Here is a 6,959-nt window from a genome sequence, read left to right as displayed (position 1 = left end):
ACATGCCCAAACCACCTCAAACGCTGGCGCCTTACCCAATTCTCGATACACTCAACGCCAACTCTTTCTAATCTCTTCACTTCAATCCTATCCTTCAACGTTAGACCACACATCATCCTAAGCATTCTCCTTTCCGTCGACGCCAATCTTCTCAGGTCCTCTGCTTTCGCACCCAACACTCTGCTCCATATCCCAAAACACTTCTAACACATGCCTTGTACAATTCTCCCTTCTGCTTCAACGGTCAACTTTCCGCACAACATTCCCGACAACTTCTAAACTCCACCACGCTGCTTGAACTCTGTTCCTCACCGCTTGCTCGCACCCTCCACCATCATTTAACACATCGCCCAGATATTTAAACTCCGATACACCTTCCAAACTTACGTCACCCAGTTCAAACCGTTCAATCGCGACTCGCCCACCACTTCGACACGTCCTGCACTCAAAATCAGTTACTCTTGTCAATGCACCACGGACACCTGAACATCCTTCCATGAACCCACTTACTGCATTTCCCACACATTATTGAATTCACTCCAACTCTTTTCCCACACACACCACATGGCCATTTATCACTGTCCTTCACCTCCACCTGCCTCGAGCATCTCATGCCCTTCGTCTTTGCCTCATTCACTTTCAGTCCCTTGACTTCTATTGTTGTTTTCCATTCTCGGTACCATTCCATGACTTTCTGCTTCGACTCCGCCACCAAGACAATGTCATCTGCATACAATAAACACCAGCATCCTTCTTTTCTTCTCACTTCCTCTGTCAGTACATCCATCACACAAGCAAACAGTAACGGCGACAAGACTGAACCTTGATGAACACCAACTTTTACCTCAAAAACACCAGATCTAACACCTTCCTCCATAACCACCGCCTCTACACCTTCATAAGTCTCCATAACTGCCCGAACCATATTCTGTCACACCTTTCTTACGCAGCTCGTATCGATCACCTTTCTCGAACTCTATCAAACGCCTTCTCCAAACCTACAAACACCATGTACAATTCTCTGTCCTTCTCCAAAAATTTCTCCTGCAGCTGTCTCAAGCTGCTTAAGAGAATATAAAATGCTTGTGGGATACCAGTGATCCCAATTACAACAATCGTAATATAAAAGTGAATGCATGGAATGCATTGTCATCATTGTTTAATCAAGAAGGTACGAGTTTCTTCCATTTTTACAATTTTCCTTTGCCTATTTACATGCCAATATCAAACTATATCCTACTACAAAAATGCTTCTAGGATTGTAATTGTTACACATGAAAATGGAGGGTTGTCAATGAACTGTGTTGTTTGGTGTCTGCATGAAACCAAAAAATTTCCTTTGGGTCTGTGTGCTGTGAGTCCAAAATGAATCCCTTTCATCTTTCTTTTCAATTCTTCTCTTTTTATTTGCACTTCTGTTTGAGAATGAACTTTGCCTGTCCTTTTCTTTTCTGGCTTTAAAAGCGCGAAAACTGGGCAAAGAAAAACATGGCGAGGTATTTGTTGACCTTGCATCATTTCAAGCACTTGAACTATGAGCACTTTTTCAGAAATTATCTGCTTTGGTGGTGATGATGAATGGGATTGACATAATTCATTGTTATTTTAACGGAATTGTTTCAACTTCATGAAAAAGTTTTTAAAAGAACTTCTGAAAATTCTATTGTTGACTTTTTATCAGACTAACGAATTGACAATTACCGATCAAAAAAAAATTTATAATTTTATTTTATGGGGCGCCAAATTGGACTTTATTCTAAACTTACAATACAACATAACATACTAAAATTATACATGGCAAACTTTATATACTTCGAGACAAATCTAAAAAATATATGCGAAACTTTTCATATACGTTCGAAACTTCTTGTATCGTATCGTCAAAATTTATAGCGTTCCAATTTTCATATACGGTATGGCGAACTTTTTACATCGTGTTGCATAATGCTTTGCGATCTCCCTTCGTTTACAGATTTATGCTTTTTCTCAAATTCAAAATGGCGGGTTTAGGAGGCATTGGAGGCTCGAACACAGTCTTTATTCACAGGGCGGATTTAGACTGTTGCAAACGTTGCAAAGGCAACAGTCAGAATTTTGCAAAAAATATCAGTCTCATAAAAATCGCATAAAACGATTTATCGGGTTCGCAATTTGGCATTCATGCGTAGTGCAAGTTGTACTTCGTTAAATTAAGGTTATACAAAGACTAACATGAAGTATGTGCCTATAAATCATCTAAACGCGATCGCATCGTTCAAAATCACACTGAATGGATTATGATGAAATCGGCAACAGTTTGAATGTTTTTATGCAGTGCGGTGTTTGAAGAGATATGATCGACTGGACAATTTAAGCAGGTAGACTTGATTGACTGAGTATTAGCAGGTCATGTTGGGCTCATGTTTTCTCGTGAAATGAATGTTACATGAATGTTTTTTTCGAGAAATTTCATTTCACGAGAAAACATGAGCCCAACAATATTGACCTGCTCACCACTGTGTGACTTCATAGCTCAGTGGTCAGAGCACTGCACCGGCACCGCAGAGGTCATGGGTTCAATCCTTGAGTCACCTGATTTTTCAGGTCTTGAGACATTGCTTAAATTGTCCAGCTAAGTGCGAAGATCATATCTCATTTAATTTCAAACACCGCACTGCATAAAAACATTCATGTAACATTCATTTCACGAGAAAACATGAGCCCAACAATATTGACCTGCTCACCACTGTGTGACTTCATAGCTCAGTGGTCAGAGCACTGCACCGGCACCGCAGAGGTCATGGGTTCGAATCCCGTTGAGTCACCTGATTTTTTCAGGTCTTGAGACGATTGCTTAAATTGTCCAGCTAAGTGCGAAGATCATATCTCATTTAATTTCGGCAACAGTTTGTTGCTTAATTTAGCGAGCTTTGGCTACAGCCAGACGTGCTAACCCAATCACATTGCTAATTGTGGCAACAGTCGAGCGTTGCTTAACCAATCATATCACAAATCACAGCAACAGTGACAGTGGCAACAGTTCGATACAATTGCGTAATTTGCTTTTTATGACTTAATTTTTGTGTATGGACAACTTAATTGTGCTAATTTGGAAACATTCAAAATGTCATCTTACGATACGTTAAAGCAACTGCGCAGTTTGTTGAATAAACCGCCTTCCTATGACGAAAAGGCAAGAATGAGTGGGATTTCATCACTCGGCAAGAATGCGAGAGAATTATTGCAGCCAAACTGAGTAAAACGAGAGTGGGCGACATACAGCATGTTCATATATGTCAATTTTCAAAACTGCAGTTCCCTCGAAGTCAGGAATTACGCTGCATAAATCACTTCCCAATAAAGTTAGTAAGTTAATAAGTAATACGTGCCACACTGGATTTCACTAGAAAAATTCGACAAATTTTATAATTGACTAGACTTTGTGATGTACTGTATGCAACTGTGCAAATAAATTGTTATTGTGTCAATTTTGCAAATAAATTTGCACAGTAGATCTGTAATCTGCAGACTCAAAGGCTCTATGACTTCTTAATGCACATGCCTTTAATGTTGTATTTAATATTATTTATATTGTGTGGTTTGTATCATTTGTATTTAAATACATTTGTTTGTCACTTCCCACATATGTGGTGGTGGTATGGACAAACCCAAGAGCATTTGAAATTTAAGTTTTAATGTGAAATGACTCATTCCTGGATTTGCTTATGTCTTTACGGCTTCTATTATATGGATAGGTTATTTAGATAAATGCTGATATTTTAATCTAAGTAATGATTGTGGTTATATTTATAATGCAGGCATAGATTTAAAGGACGTAATTTTGATGCAGATACATATCATGTGTCTTCCCTGTAAAAATAATTGCAGTTAATGTATTGCTGTCATAACTTATAAACTCTGTAAAACATAATGTTTTATTTCTATGTCATTTGATAATTTGCACTTATTCCATTGTTATATCAAAATATAGGACTTCTGGTGATGGTAATTGTCTTTATAATTCATGCTCCATTGCAATGTGTGGTGATGAAACCTTAGCCACCACTCTTTGATGCCTTACAAGCATAGAATTGTTTATGAATATACCTTATTATTCTTCCCATCCTTTGATTGAACAGCAGCATAAGCAAGGTGCGTTTAGTTGTAAGGAAAATGCATTTGCTATGTGTCTATCTGATGCTGCACTTGAATGTTTTGATAAAAAGATCAGAAAAGGCTATTTTTGAAGAACTTTGTAGAAATGCTAATGATCAAGTTTATTCATCTTTCCTGTGTTTGATGTCATTGTCAAGCGTCATCAGACTTCCTATTGAGTCTTATTATCCCATTTCTTCTTCTGATGTTATGGATTCTCTTTCAATTATGTTTAATTGCACTATCCAACCAAGGGAGATGTTTGAATTGGCAAAAGAGACTGACAAAATACACATCTTTCGTTGTGCATTTCAACCAGTGGACTATTTAGAAAAGAAGAATGCCCCAAAAGCAAACAATCATTATGTACCTCTCTGTCGCAAAAATCCAACATTTGCATTAGTGATGAAGCACTATTTTTACTCCTTATCTCCTAAATATGTATTTTCCTGAAATCTTGTCCACCAGTTTCATTAAAACGCTAACGAGTCCCTGTCAGCTTTCCAAGATGTCTCACCACATAAGGAAACACAAATAAGTGTCAAACCAGCCAGTTCAAAAAAAAAGTTCAAGCAAACTTCTCTTGACCAAGTCATGACAAAAAGAAGAAAGATATTGGAGGAGCCCACCACTAAAACACTGTTCGAAAGGAGAATTGTGCCTTCTGTAGTGGAAATAGTATCCTCAAACACTTCAAACTCCCATGCTTTAGATGTTGTTACTGGATATCGCTACGATATTTCAAACTTCGTGAATTTGTCTGCTCCTTTGACTGACCAAGATAAATACGCTTTGATTTGTAATCTCTGGAAACCCGAGTCAACTTACGATTTCCCTGTAACCATCATTAAAGGTAGTGGTCGAAGAAAGTTTCAATATGACTGGTTAAACATGACCGAATTTTCGTGGTTAGCATACTCTGCCAGAGTTGATGGTGCTTTCTGTTTAAATTGTGTTCTTTTGGGGCCAGTCCACTCACAATGCTTCTAAACTAAAACAACTATTTAAAGAACCTTTTAAAACATGGAACGTAGCTTTGCAGCGATTTCGTGATCATAATAAGAAATCGCAAGTACACAAAACAGCCACCATTCGTTTCTCTCATTTTAAAGAGGCAATGGAGCAAAGGTCTGTGCCCATCGATTGTCAGCTTAATTCAATTCGACATGATCAAATCAAGAAAAACAGGGAAAGATTGCGACCTATAGTTGATGCTATTTTACTTTGTGGTCGGCAAAACATCGCATTAAGAGGACACAGAGATGATTCTAAATTCATTGAACAGGCCAATGTGAACACTGGTAACTTCCAAGAAATTTTAAAATATGGTGCCAGGTGTGGAAATTCTTCTTTAAATGATTATCTCGACGCTGCTCCACGTAATGCGACTTATAGATCAAAGACAACACAGAATCAGTTGATCGAAATTTGTGCAGACATGCTATCATCTAGAATAGTTGAAGAGGTTAAACATGCAAAGTATTTTTCTATCTTGATGGATGAAGCCACAGATTGTGCAAATATCGAACAGATGTCTTTGGTTATTCGCTTTGTGGACAAGCAGTTCTTAATTCGTGAAGATTTCCTTGGATTTATTCCATGCACAGAGGGCCTATCTGGTGAAGCAGTAGCTAATGCAATTTTAAAACACCTTAAACGTTTAAAATTGTCAATTGATTATTGTCGTGGTCAAGGCTATGATGGAGCAGGGAACATGGCCGGTAAATATTCTGGTGCAGCAGCCCGAATAATGGCTATTCAAGAGAAAGCAGTGTATGTGCATTGTAATTCGCATATTCTTAATCTTTGTATTGCATCATCTTGTAAAGAACAGTTCGTACGAAATATGATGGATGCAGTTCGTGTGACGTCCGAGTTCTTTCGATTTTCCCCAAAACGTTTTGATTTGCTAAAGAAGATAATTAAGAAAGAACTGCCCAACTGCCGTCACAAAGTTATTATCGACGTTTGTAAGACCAGGTGGGTGGCAAGGATTGACGGTTTATTAAATTTTATCGAAGCTTTCCGGCTATTGTTCAATGTTTAGACGAAATCAAGGATAATGTTGACGGGCACTGGAATGACGGATCAACTGAAAAAGCTAACGGTCTCTATCACAGCATCGTCAATTTTCAGTTTATTTTGGTCCTTGTAATTGTTTCCGGCTTTCTGGAGATAACCAGACCACTTACTGTTCAGTTACAAGATTCTAGTCTAGATGCAAATGCAGCTCGTGAAAAGGTTTCTCTTTGTTCGTTATGTTGGAGAGGTTCCGATCTGATATTGAAAGAAAGCATGAAACGTGGTTCAAGAATGCTGCTGACCTTGCTGAAGCTGTTGGTACTCTTCCTTCTAAGCCACGAACAACTCGTTTACAGAGTCACAGACCCAATACTCCAGCAGAGTCCATTTTGGAGTATTATCGTAGGGTTGTGTCCATTCCTTTCCTGGATCATCTTATTTCGAAATTAAAAACGCTTTTCTGAAAGAAACTTAAACATTTTGGATGCCACATATGGAATGCCAAAAAATGTTTTGTAGAATCCAGAGGGATGGAAAGAAAGATTTTCTCAGTTTCTTAACAAATATAAAGACGACCTGCCCCAGCCTCGTCTTCTTCCCACCGAGCTTGAAATGTGGTTTGAAAAATGTCGTTTATCTAAAGATAGCTTGCCGTCTAACCTCGGCGATGTTTTGAAGTTTGCAGACAAGGCCACTTTTCCTAACATATTAACTGGTTTTCTAATATTCGCAACAATTCCAGTAACTACTTGTACATGTGAACGATCCGTTTCTACCCTAAGACGACTTAAAACATATTTGCG

The sequence above is a fragment of the Xenia sp. Carnegie-2017 genome, unplaced genomic scaffold (genome assembly GCF_021976095.1).
Source record: "Xenia sp. Carnegie-2017 unplaced genomic scaffold, XeniaSp_v1 HiC_scaffold_6, whole genome shotgun sequence".
Classification (NCBI taxonomy): domain Eukaryota; kingdom Metazoa; phylum Cnidaria; class Anthozoa; order Malacalcyonacea; family Xeniidae; genus Xenia; species Xenia sp. Carnegie-2017.
The sequence above is the reverse complement of the archived record's forward strand: the minus strand, read 5'-3'. Positions refer to the sequence as shown.